The sequence below is a fragment of the Zophobas morio genome, unplaced genomic scaffold (genome assembly GCF_036711695.1).
Source record: "Zophobas morio isolate AGI-343-1 ecotype UQ-CSIRO unplaced genomic scaffold, CSIRO_AGI_Zmor_V1 ptg000006l, whole genome shotgun sequence".
NCBI classification, from domain to species: domain Eukaryota; kingdom Metazoa; phylum Arthropoda; class Insecta; order Coleoptera; family Tenebrionidae; genus Zophobas; species Zophobas morio.
In genome coordinates, this window is record NW_026972111.1 from 13,471,668 (window position 1) to 13,496,069 (window position 24,402).

The 24,402-nt window shown below is 33.3% G+C and overlaps 1 protein-coding gene and 1 long non-coding RNA gene across 6 annotated transcripts in view; one reads left to right on the forward strand and one right to left on the reverse strand.

The window, feature by feature from the left end:
• Positions 1-24,402, forward strand: part of LOC135123655 (uncharacterized) — a 482,510-nt gene that overhangs the window by 306,802 nt on the left and 151,306 nt on the right. The window contains exons 1-2 of one of the 4 annotated variants that reach the window (XM_064048496.1): positions 19,740-19,820; positions 19,926-19,991. The exons of 1 other annotated variant lie outside the window; for it this stretch is intronic. The gene's annotated coding sequence lies outside the window, so the exon portion shown is untranslated. Of the gene's footprint in view, positions 1-12,956; positions 12,980-19,739; positions 19,821-19,925; positions 19,992-24,402 lie in introns of those variants that run through there. 2 more of the 4 variants (XM_064048497.1, XM_064048498.1) reach the window with 2 other exon arrangements.
• Positions 4,577-7,808, reverse strand: LOC135123660 (uncharacterized). Of its 2 annotated transcripts, XR_010279678.1 has the most exons (4): positions 7,296-7,808; positions 7,046-7,246; positions 4,901-5,203; positions 4,577-4,840 (listed from the first exon to the last, which is right to left on the reverse strand). It is a non-coding gene; the product is annotated as an uncharacterized LOC135123660 (long non-coding RNA). The 2 variants fall into 2 exon arrangements; XR_010279677.1 differs by having other exon boundaries at positions 7,046-7,808.

Genomic DNA, 24,402 nt, shown 5'->3' on the forward strand with positions numbered 1-24,402 from the left:
GTATAGCGGCATAGACAGCGATATCGAATTTATCAAAGAATAAGAAAACAACACTAACCTCGCATTCATCGGAAACGAGTTGAAATATAGCATAAAACACAAAAACCTATAAGTACGGATACCACGATTAACGAGAATTCCAACAACCCTTAGGAACACAACGTGGTACCTTTCATTATGAATAACCACCACAGTTGGGATCAGTAATCTTTCATCTACATCTATACATAATGCTGAAAATGTTAAGTTTAATAAATAGCAAGTGACAACAGGACAGGTATGGCAAGTGAACGTTTTACAAACAAACTGGTAACGTTTTTTTTAAATAAAGAGCAGAGACAAAAAGCGTTTTAGATTATTATATTTAATAATTTTGTTCAGCGCGCACGTAGTAACTGACTGTATATATATGCAACTAAAATAAAATTAAATATTTTTGTTTAATTGTATATACACGGTGAGTCACTACGTGCGCGCTCCTCGATATCTCATTAAGTATTATTATTTTATTTATTTACTCGATAGTCCTACCTTTTTTTGGTGTAAAAGTTAAAAATTACAATGTGTAGTTATTCCAATATCTGGAAATAAATATAGACAAAACAAAAACTATTATAATGGCGGCGAAAGAGACATACCAGAAAATAAAACTAAATGGACAAAGAATTGAACAAGTCAGAAGCTATAACTCTCTGGGAACGTCAATAAAATGCAATGGGAAAATCGACAAAGAAATAACAAAGAGAATAAGAAAAGTTAGAAGATAATACAAAGCCTCAAGAACTCATTCTTTGGGAAAAACGAAATACGACAAAAAAATTAAATCATGTAGAAATAAGAAGAAAAATCCAAGGAATCACCAGAAGAGATCGAAAAGAAAAGGAACGCAACAATATTCGAAGGGTTTCACCTATTCTGATTGATTTCTTCTTAGGTTTTATAACCACTGTTTATTTTTGAAATTCTAATGAGACGTTGCCACTTCATCCTAATTTTCTTAAAAATTTCAACCACGGTAGGGCCCACAAAAAATTTCTTTTTTGTTAAATATTTTTTATATCTAACGATGATAGTAATTAACGTTTCATATAAAACAATTAATTTTGTATCTACCATAAAGAAATATTTTTTGTAATTTATTAATAAAATTGTGTATTATCTTAGGAGTGAAAATGAACGTAAAACTTCTTCGCTAATTTTGTGCGATTTTTTAATTAGACCGTTTTTCAGAATACACAGCTGTACAGAAAAAAATAATCTAGCTCCGTTAGTAACAATATGAGATGAGTTGGCAAAAGTAAAGCCAATTCATATTCGCCATTTTCCGGAAATGAGTGTTACACATCGATACAGTTAAGTTTACTAAATTTATTAACCTACTATAATTACAAAATAGATACTCTGAGTATGAAACATCTAGAAGTTAAAACAAAGATATTTCATTATAAGAAAGATTATCTGTCTAAAAAAAGTCGACCCAGACGGCGGACAGACAGACAAACAGGCAGAAATGGCAGACCTATTATTTTCGTACTCTAGGGGTCAGGAGTATTACACATCGGGAAAATATGAAAGTCGCCCGATAGACTCGATTACAATATTTACTTCCTTACGCTCGGGACGTAAAAACCTAGGAATGACGGGAAAACAATTTTTTGTTTGGGTAAAACTTGCAATGAGTCACTTGATGTGACGAAAAAAGGCTACGGTATATAATATTCATACACCAATTGCAAAGTGTGAAAGAATAATTGTATTACACGTAAGATCAAAAAATTTCTGAGACAACACAACACAATTTTATTATCTGCAAAGAATAAATAAAATACCACTCCCGGAGAATAATAATATTCCCGAATATTTAACATACTAAAATGAAATTTCAACTTCTGATTGAAAGATAATTTACATTTCGAACAATCGTACGTAGGTCAGTTATTAGAAGAACTTTATACAGGAAAAGTCGAGAAACAGTATGTACCTACGCCTACACCATAGTGAATCATGTATACTTCGCAAAAATACTAATACAATGTAGTAAAGAAACTTTAGCTGTTGTAGCACAATAACTTCATCAATAAGTCTGAAAAACTGTGAGCATGGAAAACTCAAGGGAATCCCTTGAAAAAAAATGTTTTATATCCATTAGTTCTTTTATAATTGACGACGATGTGTCTTAAATTATTTTAATCATTGTCGTTCGGTATTTTGTAATAAACATTTTTCTCACCAAAAAGTCAATTGTGGTAAGAGAAGCCAACTGTGTGAACAACAAGACAACAAAAATGTCTATCACTTAAACAGCTTTTCGGACGAATTGCATTTTGTATTCTTGTGAAAATGATAATAATGACTTGGTTCGTGTAAATGCCTTATTTTGTATATTTTTCAAATTATAAATAATTTTGAAAAGAGTATAGGTACGTGCCGGAAAAAAATCTAAAAACAGTTTCGTATTAACCAGAAAAAAGTACATTAGCATTCCTACACTCTGAATATTTTCAGATAACCCCAAGGTAGTGTTAGATACACAGTTACTATTCAATTATGAAGGGTGTATTACATCTACATTACAACGAATATGTTAGACGTTTGTTTTTATGAATATTAGGCATGCGGAGACTATATTAATAACTTGTGTGGCGGTTATAGGTTTCAGTATGTTTACCTCAATATTTAGAGGCAGCATCTTGGGTCTTATAATCTGCAGGAAGCTTCCGAAACTTTGCTAACTATCGATTTTCTTCCACACAACATAATTCTGAGTGGATTGGAAATACAGTCCAAGAATGTTGTTAAGATTTTCGTAATACTATTATGCTCCAAACACTCTACTAATTCCAGTTCTCCACACCGACCGAGATATTAGTCTACTTCAGGCTCCAATTCAAACCCCACAATCCAAGTTTTGTGTTTGTAGCAAGTTTCTACGGATTTGGAAGTATGAGACAAGAACTACGTTCCGGCACTTACTACTTGAGTGCTTGTTGTCTTCCGGGTAATGAGTTATTGTGCGCGTCGAGTGCAGTTCCGGCACTGCGATGTGTCCTCGTAGGGGATGCATTAAGATACTATCTGGCGTTTGAAACGTGATGTGAGAAAAGAAAGAACCCAGAGAAATAAATTAATGGGCGTCGGGGGACGCTCCCGAGACATATCCCTCGATCCTTGATTTACCCAGAGCGAAAAAAAAATATGTTTACATCTCCAATGGAGAGTGTTATTGGAAAAGTTCACCGAAGTTGCTGATGGTGCTGAGATTTTTTGTTTATTTCAGAGAGCTATAAATCCAGCTGAAACTATCGCGGTATTCGTATGCACGTAGCGTTCCAGTGCAATTGACGCTAAATTACCTTGGCAGTAACATACAGCAATGGCATGCTTCCACCGGGGAACGGTGCAACGCTCGTAAATACGATGATGTTCACGCAAAGCTAAGCGGGCAGGTGCATATAAACAATTTATTTCATAAAGAAATGCTTCCGAAAGCGGTAAGTAACGATATTGGTTTTATGCAACGATGTGTCTTATTTTGGCTTCTTGTAAAGGAGAATTATTTAAGGGATCTTCAAAATTAATACCTAAATAGCTAAGTAAGCATCTCTTAGTTCATTGTCTTTTTGTTTGTTTAAGTTAGGTGAACATTTTTTACGTAGCCGGATATTTAAAGTTGGCTAGAATTCTTTTAAGAGTGCCTGAAACCAAAGAAATGTTTTAGATTTTCACATTCCGATTCGTGAGGTCGCGGTCATCGCTTGACAAATTTACATATCTGAATTTATTTTGAACTTGAAGAGTTTCGACGACTCCTTTAGCATACACCTAAGATGTGCGATTAGGGATGGTTTACTGGTTCTGTATTATTATTAAGACTCACCACTGACCCGGAAATGACAGGTATCCAGGTAAGACTTCTATCATTACGGGTACTCAGACCTAGTAATGATATGGGTTCCTTAGATTAACAAAAAACTTTTCAGATCCTAGAATGACAGCACACAAATTCGTCTGCTATTATTCTCTAATCTCACCCTAACCCCAAGAGCTTAACGTAACTGCCGATCATTTATTTGAACAATGACTGACACTACTCTCACCTACTGGTGCTAACCCATTCTGACTGACATGATTAGACTCTCCGAGAAATTTACGTACAATATGACATTTGACAGCTTTTTGTATTTCTACAATTTAAGTGCAAATGTTTCAAATTATTAATTAAACTATTTGATACTACACCTACATTGGAAATAACTAAAGGCAGAATTGAAATGTAGCATTGCCTTCATTTCAATTGATAATTGTGGTTATTTTGAAGTTTTGGTGTGGTAACGGGTGTTCATTTAAAAAATTCATCAATTTGCCATTGATTTTTCTTTTCTTTTTTTGAAGTATGTCTGTGCTGAAATTCAAATTTATGATCGATGGAAGCGGTCATCAATCGTCTAATCTAACCTCATTTTTTACAATGCAGTAAGCAAGGAGAGTAAATCAGACATTTTTTTTAAATTTATATTAAAAACAGATTTAATATTACAATAAATGTTGAAAATATTGCCCCTCTGCGTCAATGCATCGTAAAACCCTTCTCCCAAAATTTTTGAAAACATTTTCTAACATAATGGGATTGTTATTAATCTCCAGATATTTTTGTTCAATTCTTCGTGTCTTTATAATGAGGCCACAAGAAAAAATGACAAGTTGTGAAATCACAGGAACGAGGTGGCCAAGGAATTTCTCTACTTCGACTAATTATGCGGTCATCAAAGAAGTTTCTTAAGAAATTTAAGTTGTCCATTGTACAATGAACCGGAGCTTCATTTTGTTGAAAGAATCCGTTCTGCAATTCATCATCATGTAACTGATTGACAAAGGGTTCTAAAATTTCATATTCACAAACCAATTACAAAATTCTCATCTTCTTAGGAAGTCCACTGCTGTGATACGGTAAAGATAGTTCCAACCGAAATATTAAATTGCTGATGTTACCTGACGAATTGACGTTTTTGTGTTTCTTCCATTATTTCTTTAGCATCCACAATAACCTCAGGTGTTCGTTTTTTTGGGGGTCCCACTCCCTAGTTTTCGCAAAAAGGTAACACTTTTTGCGAAGAGTTTTATAGTTCGGTCCAAGGGTTTTTTTAAATTGTATATAGGCGAGAGCAATGTTTTTTAATTCAATTTGAGATTCCTCCATGCAGGCCTATAACAAATACATCCATTCACCATCAACTTTATCCCCATTCCGATAATAACTCTGAACTAAAAAGACTTTGTGTTCTAAACTGTAAGCCATGGCACCAAGAACAGAGCGTTTGCTCGTTGGTAAATTGTGAAAACTGATTTTTTTAAAATCGAAAACAGAAAACACGTAAAAGTAAACTGAGCAACGAGACACAAACGGAAAATCGAATAAAGCGTATTAGCGTAAACAACTATGTTTGTCAAAAATGTCAAACCATTGTCAAATGTCAACTATGGAATTGATCATGCACATGCGCTTTTGGCTACATTTCCCTCTACCAAAATGTCAAAGTTAACATGATGATTTTTTTAATTGAACACCACAACATGAGTAGTCTGAGACGGTTTTGTCCTAGAAATATTAGATAATGAAAGGTAGTTAACTATTTTTGTGGTAGTATTTCCTGAGGTGATATCATTTGCTCCATCAATCTCTTCGGAGTCTCTAATAGTATTTGTTAGTCGAGGTTCAAGGCAAACATTCTCCGTCATAGGCGAAACATTTTGGTTTGGACGACTCATTTTTTCTTCCAAAATGTCAGAATTTACAGACGATTATGAAAATAGTTACTTTTCATTCTAGATTGCGAAATGTTTCTTTTCCATTAGAGAAAGAAATATTTTGAAAGTGCACAAGCATTCGCAGTCGAGTTTCAAACAACGTTTTTTCGAAAACTGTGGAGCAAGATTAGCAAAAAAGCAATACTTTTTGACATTTTGTTATGGATTCATTTTGCATTAAATATCATCCACCATGGAAACGGCGTGAAGATTGTTTATAAAAAAATCTAAAATATTACAATGTTTTTTGCAAATTTTTCAAAAGAACACACTCCTGTAGGTATGATTATGAATCCGTTTTGATTTTCGGCCCTAAATATATTAATTTTTTGAAAAAAATTCTAAAATATATGACAATTTTGACAATTTAACTTTGAAACTGCAAATCCGAATACTTCCAAATTCTTCAAACGTTTTAAGGTGCTCGTAAGCATTATAAATCGTGAATTAAAATGTCTCCCTTTATTCTCTCGCAAAAAATGCATCTCACATTTTCTCCAATAATGCTATCTAGAATACGCAGAATATTACGAGTCTATATTTGTGGTTCATCAATGCATTCATACTTGTTAGGATTGCCATTTGGCAATATCAGTTTTATGTTAGCAAGTACTAGCCCCACCCACCCGCCCTTTGTTTTCTTAGAAGGCTAGTACTTGCTAAGATAATGCTGATATTGGCAAATGACCTACTCTCTAAGAAAATGAAGGATATATCATTTGGCGAATCATTGTTATCTTGGCAAGTATTGACCCCTCCCACCCACCCTTTATTTTCTTCGAGGGTATGCCATTTGGCAATATCAGTTTTATCTTAGGGAATACTAGCCCCACCCACCCGAGATTTCTGTAAATTTATCCGAAAATAAAACACAAGGGACCTAAAATTAACTGCGAACATTTTAAACGTAGGATTTTGAAAACTTTGACAATTTTTGATACGTCAAACATTTTTAACTGCTTACTCGATTTTTGCTGATTTGTACCTTAGGCAAACATTGTTGTCAAATGGAATTTAATCAAATTAAGGTATTACTATCTTTGTAATATATTCTAAATGAAATGGTAATTAAACATGGTCATGGGCGAGAGAAATATTAACTAAAAGTTTTATTACTAGTTATTGTGATAACGAATGTGTTATTTAGTTGTTAAACGTAGCAAAAGAACCAATTTTGAAATCATTATAACTCCACGAAAATGTGAGAAGGATTTTTTTTTAGTATTTCACCCAGACTCACCAGTTGATTGTTAAAAGCGTAGCGGAGAGTTAGTCCGCCATTTTCCAGACACCCGGTATAGATTATCATAAAAAAAATAGCATTTTTTTTCGAAGAAGCTGTATTTGTTCAACTGTATATTTCAGGAGCTAGCGAAGTTCTATCTAAATGACCCCAGACCATATTATTGTTACGTTGAATGGGCAAATAAAATCGGCGTGGCTAAAACTCAACAATTTATTTCTTAGTAAGTCAAATTTACACGACTAACTGCACAGTGAATATATACAAACTAATTCTGGCACAACTCGACTGGCCCATCTTAACATTTGCTGGACTCGGTTCGACTGAATAATAATCATCGTTCCCGAAGATGGTCTCTATTTAAACCCATACTTCTGCGATCGAGATCTTTCTCGAATACCCATCGCGACTTCCGCTTCCAGGCTTTTCGAACGCCGCTCGGACGCATCAGCGACGATGAGTCAGCCGTCATTGCCGGAAGAAACAGATACATACTAGAAGACCCATAGACGTTGTACCAGGGCGGCGTATGGCTTTATTTCGTATTATTATTATTAAGTAAATTCTTCTATTATCTAAAGTTGATACTTAACGCAATTTTTCACTATTATAAGAGACACACCGACATATCTAAAGAAAAAGCCAACTAATAGAGTAGGATATAGTAATACAATACTGGTGTGCTAACTGTAACATCGATATTTGATAACTGTGAAGTTTTAGATTTTTTATAAACACTTTGTACAGTAAAATTGAATTTAATTGATGCACAACAAAGTGCGTACCTCTGTTTATCTCGCCATAAAATAGTGTAAACCTATCATAAAGATAACCCTATTGTGGTTTATTTTGTGAATCTTAGGTAATAAATTCAAGAAGTTTGTTTAGTGTGGTTATAAAGGCCACACGGTCAGAGGAAAATATAATAGGCTGTTCCATTAAATGAACAACTAATTGTAAGTATGTGACACTTCAAAATCGGAACACTCTGTGTATAATTAAAAATAATTTTAGAGTATGCTACCCAAATAATTTTTAATTAATTAAAAATTAATTAAAATTAAAATTAAAACCAATTTTAATCAAATTAGTGAGAGAGGAACTTTTTGTTTAACAGATATGCAATTTTGTTTATGTTAGTAAAATTATTATTTTTTGTAAAGGTGTTTAGCAAAAGTTGATCATAAAATCATCAAAAAATTTTATTTAAACACAGGGGTTTTCATAAAAATAAGGATATACATTAGCTCTGTTTTTTTACACTTGTTTTCTTCATATTTAGTTTATACGAATTTTATCTAGATTTCTGCAGTCGTTCTCCTCTAGCTTTTTTATTTCTTTTCGTGATTCTGATTACTCGCGGATGTAGTGTATTTTTTCAGCGTATTTGCTGCACGATAAATAGGCAACCAGTAATTCAGCTCGAATGATAGATTGCTACCCATCTCAAAGAAGAGGCAAATTCTTAATGAAAATGCAGTGAACCACAACTTGATAAACGATATTTTAAATTCACGCTGTATAACATATCAGACACAATAAATTTCACTAGAGAAAGCCTTTAACAAAAAGTTTGAAATCTCATATTGGTTCCTTCTACGGCGAGCAACTAGTGACATGTGACACTTACGCTCTCATTAAAAAAACGAGTAAGAAATCCGCAAAACATACAGTGTTATCGAAAAGTAAATACAAATCTCCATAAATTATGTGCACACAATTACTCACCAACCGTCAACAGCTTTTATTTGAAAAATTTTTAAACAATATACATATTTATTAAAGACACAAACAAGAGAAAAATTTTATGAGGATAAAATCATCCAAAAAATCTATATGATAAAGCTTACAACAAAAACATCCAGGATGTGAGCGACAAACAGAATTGTAGTTTATTTATTTACAGCTATTGCGAGCTGGAAATTTACTAACTAGCTGCAGTTGCGAATGGGAAAATCAATACCCGTATAATTTCAGCTACTCTGCAACAAAAATATTTATATAGCAATTAAGGCAAAGTAGATTAATTAAATATTTTGTAAAGTAAATATTAATCCCTATGAAAATAACAAGTTCCAGGTATGGTTATTTTCACTTTGTTCCTATTTTGGTATACTAAGAAAAACGAAAATTGGTCTAGAGTCGTTCCACATGTTTATTATAAAATTTGAAAAGGCAAACTTATGATGATTATAACCCTTATTATAAATAAAAATAGGGGTGGATAACATTAGTGCTTTTCTAGAATTCCGGGAGAATTACGTACATCATTTTTAATTTACTAAACAAAATTAATTAAATTTCAAGATAATTACCTAACGATCTCTTCAGATGACGTCATCAAGATATTGGAAGGCATAAGTAAACATACGGATTCCGATTAGCGATTTACCGTGTCAGGCGCGGATCCAGGGGGGGGGGGGCAATGGGTGCAATTGCCCCCCCCTGACACACGACCGAGGTACTTTATTTTGACCAATTTCAAAATTTTGAAATCATATTTCATTTTGTAAATACAGTACAACCTCTATAATCCGAACAGAGGCTATTTGAAGTCGATGCCTCTTTAATCCGAACAAAAACTCTGCAATCCGAACTGAACTTGAAAACATGCATCCACTTCCAAAAATGACTCAAGATCTTTCTGCATATGTTGTAGGGAATATTTTGAAATTTTTAAAAATTGCGATATTTCAAAACACTGAATTAATTAACTAATTCTGGAGAAACGGATGAAGTTATCGGAGACCCGAAATCTACAAAAGAAAGTATTTGGTTAAATTTCTAAAATCGTCGAAAATGGGTCGAAATTTGCATGAGAAAAATTTCATTTTTGAAAAATTTTCCAAAACATTCTAAAAAAATTCAGGGATATAACCCTGATTCCAAAAATATACCATGTTTATGGTAACGGAGCAATATTTTCGGAAAATTCGCTGTGAAATTCGAATTTCAAAATTTTATAAATTTTTTTGTTTAGAACGAATTTCTGGTGGATAGGTAAAGTCACACAAAAATTGCCCCCCCTGAACGAAATCCTGTATCCGCGCCTGTACCGTGTAAGGCCACACGTTTAAAGGTCGATTTATAAACTTGTCGCTGACGTTGCTGTTCGCCGTTGACGTTGCCGTTGTAAGATAAATACGCAGCGAAGGTATGCGTCATTTATATCATCCGTTGACGTTGCCGTTGGGATGACGTTCGAGATGACCTTTCGCCGTTACGTTGCCGTTGACGTTGGGTTTTAAACCAATCAAATTGCGATAGTGTGCAGTGCTGCCAACCTAAAGGAAAATCCCCTGAAGTAGGGGGGACATTTTTCTGGTTCACAGCATTAATTCCACGAAAATAAAATCTTGATAGAGATATTGAGGTCCGCTAATGTTAATTTAATCACCTGCTCACCGAAACCCTCATATTTTAAATAGCTGCCATAATTTTCTACACTGTAGTTTTCTGTCAGTCAAACAAGATCTATTGCTATTCGTATCAGAATCAGATTAGGTATTATAACTAAAAGGGCTTACATTTTGCTCTTTTTTTCTTAATATGTGTAGTCTTCTTTCCACAACAAGAAAGGTAAAACATGTTTAAAATGGTAAATTTTTGTAGGGAAGTATCGATTTTGCAATTAGGCTCCGCCCCTCGGCCTGACAACGAATGAAAAATCATCACAATTAAGGTTGGGATGGACATGGGTGGGGCTTAATTTTTGTCTTGGTTTTTTTCTTAATATGCATAGGATTCTTTGAGCAACACGATACTCAAAAACATGTACATACAATTACTTACATATTTCACATGGTAATTTCTAGTAGAACATAAGGATTTTGCAATTAAGCTCCACCCTTCGACTTACGACGAATAAAAAAATCATCAGAATTGAGACAGGGTGGGTGGGCGGGGCTTATGTTTTGCTTCTTTTTTTCTTAATATACATAGCCATCTTTTCATAACAAGAAACTTAAAACATGGTTAAAATGGTACACTTTTGCAGGGAAATATGGATTTTGCAATTATGGGGCGGAACCTAATTGCAAAATGATATTTTCTTATACAAATTTTCCATTATAGAGATGTTTTAAGTATCATGTCGCGAAAAGAAGTCTACACATATTAAAAAAAAAAGGCAAAATATAAGCCCACCCACCCATCCTATCTCAATTGTGATGTTTTTTTTATTCGCCGTGAACCAACCGGGGCTTAACTGCAAAATACTTATTTTTAATTTTACAAGAAATTAAAACCATGTTTTTGAGTATCGTGTTGTTCAAAGAAAACCATATATATTAAGAAAACAAGGCAAAATATAAACCCCGTCACCTATCCCATCTGAATTGTGATGTTTTTTTTATTCCTAGAAAGTTAAAACACGTTTAAAATGGAAAATTTGTATAAGGAAATATCAATGTTGCAAATAGGCTCCGCCCACTTAAAACACATGACAAATTCTAGCGTAATTGTTTGTTTAGTTCTAAGTCAACTTTTGTTGTTCATTTTTTATTTTTCTACAAACATTTGCATGCATAATTTTAGGAATAGGGTAATTAATCACAAGTGCAGCAATATATTATTTTGCTATTTTTGAAGTAGGAATTAGAATTGAGAGTTTATTCATTCACTAACAGGAGTTTTCCTTTTAATTCACTATAACAGGTGAAATGTATTTGTAAATACAGCCCAAAAATAAAAATAACATATTTATTTAAGGTAACATGGAAAGGAAAAAGAAAAAAAAAATTAAAACTAATTACTTAAAAAAGTATGGGATGACATCATCAATTTTTTGTAGGGATGATACATCTATAATTTCGCAACAATCAGTTCACTAGTTTTATTCATTATTCTTCTAATAAAATTTCGGTAGATGACACACACCACCGACAAGTGAAAATGGGAACCCACATTTTCATATTCTACTCGTAGTAGCCACAAAAACTTTATATTATTTTACATATCTTTATCATGTAAAGCTACTTCATTATATTTATAGTTAAATAACATAACACAGCGCAGTGTTGTTCGTGCCAACCTTTGAATGAAGATAAATTCAACAGCTGTCCATCAACCCACACCTACACTCTAATACCTGCCTTAACTTCCTCCCACTCTGAATTTCTTTGACTATCAACAGTATATTCACCAGACCACTATGTCCGCATTGTTTTCGAACAAGATTACACGAGACATTAGCAACAAATACAAAGCGACGGCCTATAACAACACCGGTCCAAGGTCGGCTTAGGGCCATGTTGTACTTGCGAATTAAGTGGAGTGCTTTTCAATGCGCTTTCGCCGACTTGCCGTTAGGATTAAAGACCCTTTCAAACGATAAGTCCCTTTAGCTCCGGAATCATGCAATCAATTTGTATTATTATCAGTACAATCGGCAAGATTGACTTTGATTAATTGAGTGGGCGGTGGGAGACAGAGACAATGAAGCCATTAGGAAGATGACTAGGCTGACATACGCTATCAAAGGCGAATGAAGCCTTCAGCTATCTATTTATGAATAAAGAATTAGCAACCTGTCTGAACGATTCCTAAGTCTTTTAGTTAATCATTTTGTTCTAGATTTTCTAGAAGTAGTGGAAAATGTCAAATATTAGACTTTTCCAAAAATAGACCGGAAAATTGTTAGAGCTTGACTCAGTTACTAAATGAATTTTTTTCACTAATGAATAATGTACTGAAATAAGAAAACAGGAGCGTGTCCAAATTTTCAATGTTGGAAAAAACAGTGTGTACACAAAAGTGCTTTTTGCTCATTCGTGGAGATATTTCGATTCGCTTTTCTTCGTAAGAATGAGAAAAAAATCCGCATCTTGTAAACGAATAAGAAGTTCCATGTTTGTGAACTGTTGTCACTAATATTTTTTTTCTTTGCAGGTAATAAAAAAGACAAGTAGTGAACCTCAATTTTCTAAAAGGGTAAGAATTGATGTTTTTTATAACAATAGCAAATTTTTATGTGTTTTTGTCACTGCTTTTTTATAGGATATTATAATAAAAAAAACAATTTAGATTAGTTTTCTGCATATAATTTTCACTCATCACAAGCCACCCGGACCAAAAGAGCAAACAAAATTTTCCACGTTAACGATCAGTAAAATCGGTTTATTGCCGATGATTCTGGGGTTATTTTTTTGTTTATTTACGGCCACTTTCCACTTTTACTGGACGAATAAAATTTAAAAGCTACAGGCAACTTGGCAATCATACAAATTGCGCACCCCAACAATATTAAAACGATATAAAACGGTTTACGAGGTCGAATCTAGACACAGGTGTGGTAAATAAACTTTGGCCAAGTATAAAGTTTTTTAGCGGACTTCGTTAATGATTTACGGAGTGCAAGATGAACGAAGTTTTTAGTTCTACAATAAGCAATAAACGCCGAGTTTGGTATTTATGGCACAGTTATGAATAATATCGCAGCGGCACATATCAGAATCGTGATTTGTGCCATGCGTGAGGTAAATGTTTGAAAACTAAATTAAAACTGAAATTGAAAAAATACCTTGTCTGCAGCGATCTCTTTTTTGGATTCATTTGTGGCAAAATCACCGGAATCAGCTCGGTTTCACTGAAAAATGAGGTATATTTTCAAAATAAAGGCGCGTTGTTGGCGCTTTATAATTTTTACAAGCATTCTTCGGCATTTCAAGCTTCAGGAAATTATTTTTTTTTTAATTTACTTTTTTAAACGCTTTATTTCAGTCTAAACAGCTAAATATTGTTCTGCTTTTTAAATGTTTTGAGTGACTCGGTTCTGGAAGCTTCTGTTCCATGGATAGTACGTTTTTGGATTCTTCCAGTTTTAAAACATTTAGCAGAGCTTAAATCATTAGTGAGTTCCTATTTTGAGGAACACAACTGTCCGACCATAATAGTTATTTTTGTTACAAATTAAAATTACAAATTCTGTTTTTGGGGATGTAATGTTGCTGTTAATGGACGAAGCGTAACCGAGTCTGGAATAGCAGATGAGTCCGCAAAAACTGTATTTTAGAAAGTATTAGTCCGGAAAATAACTATTTATTGGATGGAGTCCGCAAATTGCTACTTTTTAATTAATTTACTGATAGTTGGTATATCACTTAATATTTTTTCAGACTTTTAACTACGCTGTCTACATATTTATTGTCTGTTTCGATATTTTTGTCCACTTTCTTCTCCTTTCTGTTTACGGATATTTATTTCCTAAGTTTTAATGTTCCGCAGCCATTTTCGATTATTTCCCTTGTATTTCGACATTTGAAAATCCTTTTACTAAAAAGAGGTCATGCTCCATATTAACAGAATTATTTAAAAACAAAAAACATACATTCATCAAAAGACATGATAGCATCATCATCTACACTTCGCGACAACTGATTAAGCTCACCCCCAATTTTCTATATTTTGGCAGAATTATTGAAGCTTTTTTAAAAAGCATGATAAAACAAACCTATTTTCGGATATTGCAATTTTTTATGTTTTCTTAGTTAAAGAAAAAATTATTAATAAAACTGTGACAATTGATTAAACTCGCCAGTAAAATTTTCTCTATTTATCGAAAAATCATAAACCAACAATTTTATTTAATAACCAAATTACACTTAATAATGAGTATGGGATCCATTCGTCGTTTTAGATGTTGGCAAACTCTTATTATCCTTTGAATTGTCCTTACACCTGCTGTACTACAAACAGTGTTCTATTTTTGTCGGTTAGGGTAAAATTTCTCGGGGAGTAGTGCCTATTTTCACTCCCCCATAGTAATTTTTCCCATAATTTTCAATATTGTTGAAAAAATTATTGATAACACGAGGGCGGCGGTTAATATCACTTGCAATTTCTCTATTGGAGTAACCTTCTACACTAAAAGCCTTAATTTTGCCAATTTCTACAGCACTCAACCTTTTACTGGCACCCACTATTAATATTTTTGAATTAAAGTGACAGCTGCCTACTGGATTTTAAATAAAAACTAAAAAGACAACGTTTTCGTGTGCAAAGTTTATTATTTTTTGATAAATAGCGGAAATTTTACTTGTGAAGAAGAATTTAGAAAACAAAAAAAAATCTGCAATATCCGTAAATAACTTTTTTGTTGTCTCTTAAATCCAAGATAATCATTTTTGAAAAAGCAACAAAAATTCTACTAAAATAAAGAAAATTGGGGGTGAGGTTAATCAGTTGTCGCGGAGTGTACGTATCCCATTTCACTGTGTTGCATTATTTTCATTTATAATTTTTTCAGTTGCCATTCACTTCCTTACCTTGCCTTACTTCCTGAGCTTAAGTTAGGTAGATATTGTAATAAGATACACTTCGGGGATAACTTATTTCCTGAGCTCCTAGAATATGAAAAAGTAGGTGCTTCATTTCCTTCCCTCTGTCTTCTGTGGTCTGTTGTGTGTGGTCTATTATCTGTCATTTATTACCTCTTGACGACTGGACTAGACAGATAGTTTCCAAAACTACTGAACTGATTTCTGTGGAATTTTAGACATATTCTAAGAATATCGCGTTAGTGGTAAATTCCTAGATGAAACTGATCTGGTTATCCCCACCAAAAAGTCTATTTAAAATGTGTGAAATATGTAATATGTTTCAGCATCTTTGATTTATTAATTCACCCATGTGTTTAAATTTTTGGACTTAGTATGGAAAAGATTTCAAAATTATACAACAAAATTTTACAATTTACGTTATCGTGACTTTAAGTCATCGTGAATCTGATCACATTCATCTTCTTTATTCCTTCCAAAACTTGACTAAGTTATCTCAAAGTGTGGTTAAGTATAGTGTTTCAGATTCTCTAAGGTTATATACTCCACTATACCTAATAATGGGAAATAATAATCCCGTTATGCGGCTGATCATCGGCACGAGCCTACCGTTATAAATCAATCCCAAAATGAATGAAATGGATGACGGACAGGAGCAGACACAATCGAAAATAATTACAATTGTCGATTTGCCTTACTTAACCGCTCCATTATCGACTTCACAATACCCTAATTTTACAACAGCCATATAACCTTAGAGAATCTGGAAGACTATAAATTAGTTAATGTTGGTCAAAATTTGTAATGTGACACGGTTGAAAAATTCATTTCCTTTAGTTTTCAAGATATAGGGCTCCAAACACCAAACACCATTTTGATCACCGTTATCTTTACTTTTCGAAGTAAATTTTGATCTTTAGATACAGATTTGGTGTTGATTTTACTTGAAAAATCATCTGACAACGTCGATTTTCAATCAAAATTTCCATTATTAACAGATGTCACTGTTATGCTTTTCAAAAAATTATTATCAATCTTTTCTCTTTTACTTTAACTTGTGTTAATTGCTGTTCCAAATTGAAAAACAAGAGAGCATTAGCGGCGGACTTTTTGAATGAATTACAGTGTCCCAAAGACAAATTATTGCTTCTGTTTTAAAGTAGTTGGTCGTATTTTCGCTTACACTGGCTCCGTACATTACCATTAAAATGATAGCGAAAGAAAGAGAGTCTTAAAATTTTGTGACAGAAAGGCTTCACATATTCATCCAAATAATGAAATTTAGTCAGTGGTTTTTGAATATACTAGAAGATGAGCGTAAGCAAAGGAAGTATTGTAATCGAGTCCGTCGACCGACTCTCTACTTTTATGTTTTCTCGACCTTTCATGACCCCTATAGTACGTCTGTCGATCCGGCCGTCCGTCTGGATGTCTGTCTGTCTGTCCGTCCGTCTGTCTGTCCGTCCATCTGCCGTCCCGAATTTTTATTAGACAGATAATCTCCGAAAGTACAGAGCCGATTATTGTCAAATTTTGTATTATATTAACAATACAATGTAGATGGTAAAACGCTAACCAAAATTTGTCTAATCGTCCCCACCAATAATGTGATGACCTCACTTCAAAATTGTACACAGTAAATGTGTTTCAAATTGAATAAAATAAAATAGTGCTACACATATAGTTTATGATTCCGTATTACCCGAAACGTTCAAATTTTTGGAAAAAAAAAACAAAATCACAAAACAACATTTTGTGATTTCGTTCTGAATCTGCTAAACCGAATGCATTGAAATCCTGCAGATATTTTAAGGTTATGATAGGCATGATAAATATTTCATCAAAATATTTTTGCTTATCCCCTCCAAAAAATTGATGACGTCAGCTTAAAATTTTGCCAAAAAAATCCAATCTACAATGTAGAAAATATGATGACTCTGTACCTGTAATTAATCATTCTGTTCAAAGTTTTTGAATTTGCATATGCAGGGTGACTCAAAAAATTCATAAATGCGTGTATTTATTTTATTAATTTAATCAGGAATTACATAACTGAATGCCTTCAAATCTTGGAGATGTCTTCAAGTAATCATAAGAATACAAAATGTTTAATCAAAATGTATTTGTTCGTCCCCCCCCTAAAAAATTGATGACGTCACCCCAAAGTTTTGCTGAATAAATCCTATCTAAAATGTACAAAATATGATGAGTCTGTACTTGTGATTTATCATTCCGTTCATATTTTTTGGATCTGCGTATACACGGTGCCTCAAAAAAATATCATTTTATTTCAGGGGCGAGGGAAGTTCTGTTGAAATAACTTTCGGCCAATTTTTTTCTGAAATGTTTACGTTTTCTCATTTGCTGTCAAATCGAACTTCTGTTAAAGTGTTTCTAAAGATATTTGGAAATAGAATACTTTTATTGCACTCTAAGCGGGATATGAATGCTCCTATTATAAATATTTCAAAGCCCCGCGCCACAGGTCAGAATTCTACAGATCACTGCATGCGGGCCGGATTCAATGAAATTTGTAGGGCTTATTTCGTAAACATAATACTTAATACATTAGGTTAAAAAATAGAATTTCAAAAATTATATTTAAGTATATATTTACGAACTGACCAAAGTTAAAACAAATAAATTATTCGTTGTCTTTTTCGTCACTGCTGTCATCTAAATATATAACAAGTTCTCTGAGTTGTCGTTTCCTGTATTTTTCTTCTATTCAAACAAATTTTCTAACGCAATTGAACTACGTACTCTTGATTTTCATATGGACAATATCATTTCAATCGGGTTAAGCTCGGCAGTGATAAGGAAGCAACCGCAGGACTCGTCAGTGACATAGCTTTTTTAAATCTTTTTGTGTGAAGAACTTTTGGCACTTGATTTTTGTTATAGTTATATTCCTAATATAAATAATTTTCTTCAAGAAACCACTTAATTTTTTCTTTTCTCGATCCAGAATATTGAATTTTTCTTACCTAAACAGAATAGTAACTTGCATCATCCATTACAATTACAGAAAGAAACTAAAGAACTTTAATGGAAAACTACTCAAAAAATATGTCTCCCGTTAATTATTATCCCTAGACCTGTCCATCGGGGCACATAACTTTAAAACAGAATTTGAACGATTGTCAACAAATCCTTTTTTACTACGTCAGACGAATCGTACCATGCTTCATTGCGAAAAATAATGCTTCTATACCTTTTCCCTGAATTTTGTTATTTCACGAAGGTACTTATAACACCATTCACCAATTCCTGTTGATTCTTTATCACATGCCTTATATCCAATGTTTTATAATAAATTCCAATTTTTCCTAGAAAAGTTCGTAATCCACTGCCCCATACTCAAAATGCACTGCTGCGTCTTCTTCGAACTTCATTTCTTCATTTTCAACATTTGCCGCTCGCATTTCTTCAACACTTACACCATTCCACGATCTCCACATGTTCACTTATTTTCACCACCTTTGATTGATTATAGCGAAGGCTCCTATCAACTGAAAGCTACCGAGTTAGCAACTATTCTTTTATTTGCAATTTTAGGGTGATTAGTAAAGGTTATTTGAATAATTTTAAGAACAACAAACAAAGTTAAATTCTTATTTAAACGCTTATCAATAAGTATTTAATCTTTCTAAGGAAATATATAAATCCGATTCTGGAAACCAATCTCGAAAAAGAAGGTTACTCCGGTAATTTTATGGGGATTAAGCTCAATAGCAGGCAGTTGAAGGTTGACCAGGGACTAATGATAATGACACTCATAAAGTGATTAACTCTGTTTCCAAATATCTTTAGAAATACTTTATTTCAGTCCTTAGTGACATTTGTCGTTTTTCCTTCTTTTTTTTCTTCTATCTCGTTCAAAATAATTTTTATCTAGAAGATTGTTTACTCAGGTGTTTCTCGGATGCCTTTTTGCAAATAAGGATGAAAAATAGCCTTTCGAGAGTGATAATGCTAACCCGCTTTTTTGTCCCTTATATATATAACTTTTTCGATGATAGAAACAAATTCTGCGATAGCTCACACAATAACTAGAAATGTTGAACAATGCTATTTTGCTTTTACTTTCAGAACTCACAAGGAGATCTTGCCGATTGAGTATCTCCTAATGACCCAGAAGCTTAAGTTAATTATGGATCTAGGATTTCACATCTGCTATCTTACAATTAATACAATTGACACGATTGATACAACTAAAATTTGAGTTGTGTTTAAAATAACAAACAAATAACGTGGCCATAGCAACAAAAAACCACGATAGAAGTGTTTGATTTTATCTTTACGGCTAAGAATTTTGTTCTGTTTAGAGTGTTACTTTCTTATCGCATTATGCAAACCGATAAGTGTACCTATAGATAGCATGCAACATCACAGTCAGTTTGTTCACATTGTCGATTCAGATATCGCAAAGTTGTGTGGAACGTTCGGTCAGAAGAACCTTTAGGTATGCATCAAATGAAATTTTATTTTTTTCGGTAAGTCATTTCAAGCACCTTATTACGTACACGTACAGTAGAATAAAAATTAAGTAATTAACTAATTAACAAAAATAATAAAATACACTTTTTCTAAATTTTCAGACATTCTTTAACCTACAGTTGCAGACACAAGAAATCTCAGCGTAAACACAAAATTTATTGACACAGGTAATATTTAAATGCGCAAGTCAGGCACTGTATAGGCTTAAGCACTTCCCGGAAACCAGTAATAGTCAAGACTTTGTGGGGTGTGTTGTGATCACGGAATGTGTGGTGAGCTGTCTATTCGTTAATTCACAACAACGGGTTTTACTATAGCATTGATTTGTTGTTAACTGATGCAAACGAAATAACTCGAAAGAGTTATGGTGTGATTTAACAGTACCATACAACTATTTTGTTTGCATATTTTTATCACCGCCCGGTATGTTTACTCAGTGGCGCAATTTGCTGATAATTTCCACTAAAACTGGGTGTGTAACCTATTACAGCAGACAACTCAAAATTGCTTTATGTGTTGCAATAAATATATATCATAGGAAATGTTTAAAAATGATGGGATGATTTTTTTATGAAAGGAGTATTTACATATTTTAAAACACATAAACAAATTGTACATTTTTTTCAACCAAACCTTGTGTTTTGTTCTACAATTTTGGTTTCCACAATGTTAGGGCATCAATGGCGTATTTTTGAGCCTGTTCTTGTTGTGTTATTTGTCAGAAGGTTTTGTTGAATTTCAACTATAAATTTAGTTAAATTGTCAAATAAACATTTTAAAGAAAATGAATGTGTTGGGTGAAATTAGTGAAAATTATGCCATGTATGTATAAAGTGCGCAATTTGGAACACATAGCGAACACATTATACCACACAGGGCCTAAAAATATCTTCCCTCGACCCTTGAAACTTGCGAAACTGTCCGAAGTACCCAGAACGAGGTGGGAAAAACGAGAACACATTTTTTTGTAATTTAACGACAAATTTGATATTTGTGGGAGCTCAGTATGGCAGCATTCGACAGTAATTCGCATAGCTGGCAACTAAGGCTGTCAAAATAACTATAAACGTTATTCAAATGTTAAAAAGTAACAGTCTTGAAGTTGTGGTTTATGAATTTGTTATGAACTATATTTCGAATTTTCGATTTTTCGGCTTTTCGGTTTGTCGATTTTTCAGCTTTTGATTTGTTAGTATTTCGATATATCAGTTTTGGGTTTTTAAGTTCTTGTATTTTTCGATTTTTCGATTAGTAAATTTATTAAAATAATTATGCTAAAAGCTGTTCAAGTATGCATTCTAGCAATTTATTTTTAAATTATGAAAAAGTTCGCGTAAAAGCGTGTGTTTTTAAGTGCTTTTTCAAGAATTCTAAACTTTCAACAACTTTTTCAGAAACACTGTTCTTCCAGTATTCGCTATCGAATTGTTCAACGCCAGTTCGTTAGTTTTTATATGTTCATCATACCCCACGAAAGTTTTTATATTTAGTTACAATATCCATTGTTAACTTCAAGATAAAGCCTTATTTACTAAACACAAAGCAACTTCAGTTTGTAGCTTAAAAAGTGATGCCTAACATTTATACAAAACTGCTTTTGCTGGGAAAACTCGAGATAAATTTGAAGCCCACGCACGTTTTTACGATTCTGTAATGAACCAATGACGTAGTTTTCTGTATTGTAAAAACACGTAACGTTTTACCCACTGTTGTTTATTCTCATGATTCTTTAAATCGTTTCGTTTCTGATGTTTAATTTTCATTTTCGTAGAATTTCCTGTCTTCTGCTGTTTCTACAGATTCCATCGTTGTTCACTCAACAGGATCATAGGCCTAAGAAATTATTTTTCCGTCATGCTTCCCTAAGGACTGTTTTTATTTCTAACGCATAATACCGGACCATAAAAGGAATCCGAAAGAACATCACCCACAAAAGCGTTGCGCTGCTTTCACAGACCCAGGTGATTTATCGCACGCAGCACGATATTTTTCCCAAATCTTGCAACCTGCCCTAACTGATTAATGAAAAAACTTAACAAATATTTGTTCCTACCGCAAAGAACATTCATTTTGGAGACGAATTCTGTAATTGTTCCCACTAAACCCTTCGAAATTTCTAAATACTTGTACTTCCTCTTTTTGTGATATTAGACATTTTGCATCCAGGTAGATGCACTTTCCTCTCTAATTTAGCTTATTATTCCGGGTCGCATCCAAGATTTGATCAAACCGAGCGATATTTAATAAGCAAAGTGCACGTAGCTGCCAAGCAAGGCCGAACCTGCAGGATTCCGGGCACGACTGTCCGGAATATTTCATAGCTGTTGGCTTCTAGGCCAATCCGAGCGTCTGACAGGAGTCTTCGGTGTTCGGAAAGGGATTCTCCTGCTACAGAATTCTATTTAAGAGTCGGAGCTCCCATTGTAAAAATGTGATAAATACGTCGCCTGAAACGGTAAATATGGCGTCATCAATTACGGAATGTCGGAATGGTTTCTTCGCAGCGGGTAAATCGGTAACGGATGACGCTCTGGGGGTAGACGACCCTCTGACCCGCCGCAGTGGAGCGTTATTAATTATTTATAATAATTATATTTTTACGGTGGTTCGATGTAGTAGTAGAACATTCCGGTTAGAATATGTGACGATAAGTTTATTGACTTATCTTTTTCAAACCTGATATACAAAAATACTTGTGTGTATTGATAAGATATAAATGTTATTTTTAGACCTCTTTTTAAGAGGGTACCTGTAATACTTTTGCTACGACGGATTGTTAACTGAATTTGTGAATAAGTTTCAATCGTTTAAAAATTTCATGTCTTTATTAACTTTATTAGTGACCAAACTCAATGTTACTAATTAGATTATAATTGTATCAAGAATTATGATGTTTCATCTTAAAAAATACAAATTTGAATTTCTTAATTATAATAAACGATCTTTTCTTGCAACTTTTATCACTAAACATCTTGATATAAGTTTCAAAATCCTTCAAATTTAAACTTATTTTGAAGATACTGAACTTTTTTAAAAATCCAATTTAGGTCTATCTAGTATCCTATAATAATAATAATAATTAAAGTTTGTTATTCAACAAACTTCATTTACAGGTTAGTATGTTTGAATCAATATAAATAAAATTAATAATATAAAATATGTAAATAAATTTATAAAATAGCTTGAATTTAATAAAATTATATAAGCCCAGTTCATAAAGTGGAGGACACAATAAATTACTAATAAATGGATAGCTTTAAAAAAATTGATGCTTTTAAAATGTCAGTAAAATAGTAAATACAAATTTCCTCTTCGTTCTAGATATTAAAAATAAATATTGCATGAAGTATTGATCTTAAATATGTATTTCTAAATTTAAACACTGCACCAGAATATAATAGTATAATCAATATAAGTTTAATATAGGAAATTTGAAATTAGTGAATAATATATCAGCTATATCTTAAAATAACGTTAGGGAATAAAACGGGTTACGGGGGCAAGATAAGCTATCACCTGTGCACATAATATTAAAAAAATGCGAATGAAGTTTTGATGTATACTGATATCTTGGTACAAACCTAATTTTTGTAACAAACCGTTTTTGTACATTGGCAGCAAGTTTTTTGAAATGCAACCTCAACTTGTTGTTTGGGATCTCAGCATGTGTAAACACTTTGTATTGTCCATTTAATGCTATCTGAGGTGAAATTACCCCTTTCTATTCGTTTTCCAAATTGTGTGGTCTGTTAATGTAGACCTTAGATTAAAAAAAATCAAAGTCAAATGTTGTCAAGAAACTCACTCACTTCCATGCTAAAATGAGGACGTGCCCCATTTTGTTGGAACCACATTGTAAGCAGCATGATTCTGATAAACGAAAAAGGTTCTTTTGGTTAATGTGTGACTAAGTGCTAACAAAATTTGTTGTACTTACGGACCAAGGGAATTCCGGTTGTAGTACCATCAGACCATTTTTTTTTTGTTTCTGTGACATGGTAATCTATTTTGCTAAATTAGATTTTATTGTTACAGTCCACAATTATCTTTTAGCTCTCACACAAGTATCAATAAACTTCGAACATAAGTTAAAAGGACACAATTTTTCTGTATTAATTTCAGACAATTAATAAAAATATGCCAAACGAACAACTTTAAATCAAAATAAAAATAAAAGTTGTAATCTCAAAAGCTTTAGATATGAAGAGACCCAGTAATAACATTCCGCTGTCGAAAAAAGACAACTAAAGCTGCCTCTTGTTTAAAAAAGTCACAAGTTCATGTTTAGAAAATGAAAACAACAACCTTAACCTCCAGACACGCCTCAACAAGCTTTTATACCCGTCGGAACTTTGGCACTGTTTAAACGCCAGTCCCAAGAATATTTACACTCGGCGGACATCTTAGAACATAAGTGCGTCGATGGCAACGGTAAATATGGCGTCATCAATTACGGGGTGTCGGAACGGTTTCTTCGCGGCGAGCAAATCGGTAACGGATGGCACTCCGGGGGCCGGGCAACCCTCGACCCGCCGCAATGACGCGTTATTAATTATGCGTCACGGCGCCGTATTGTTC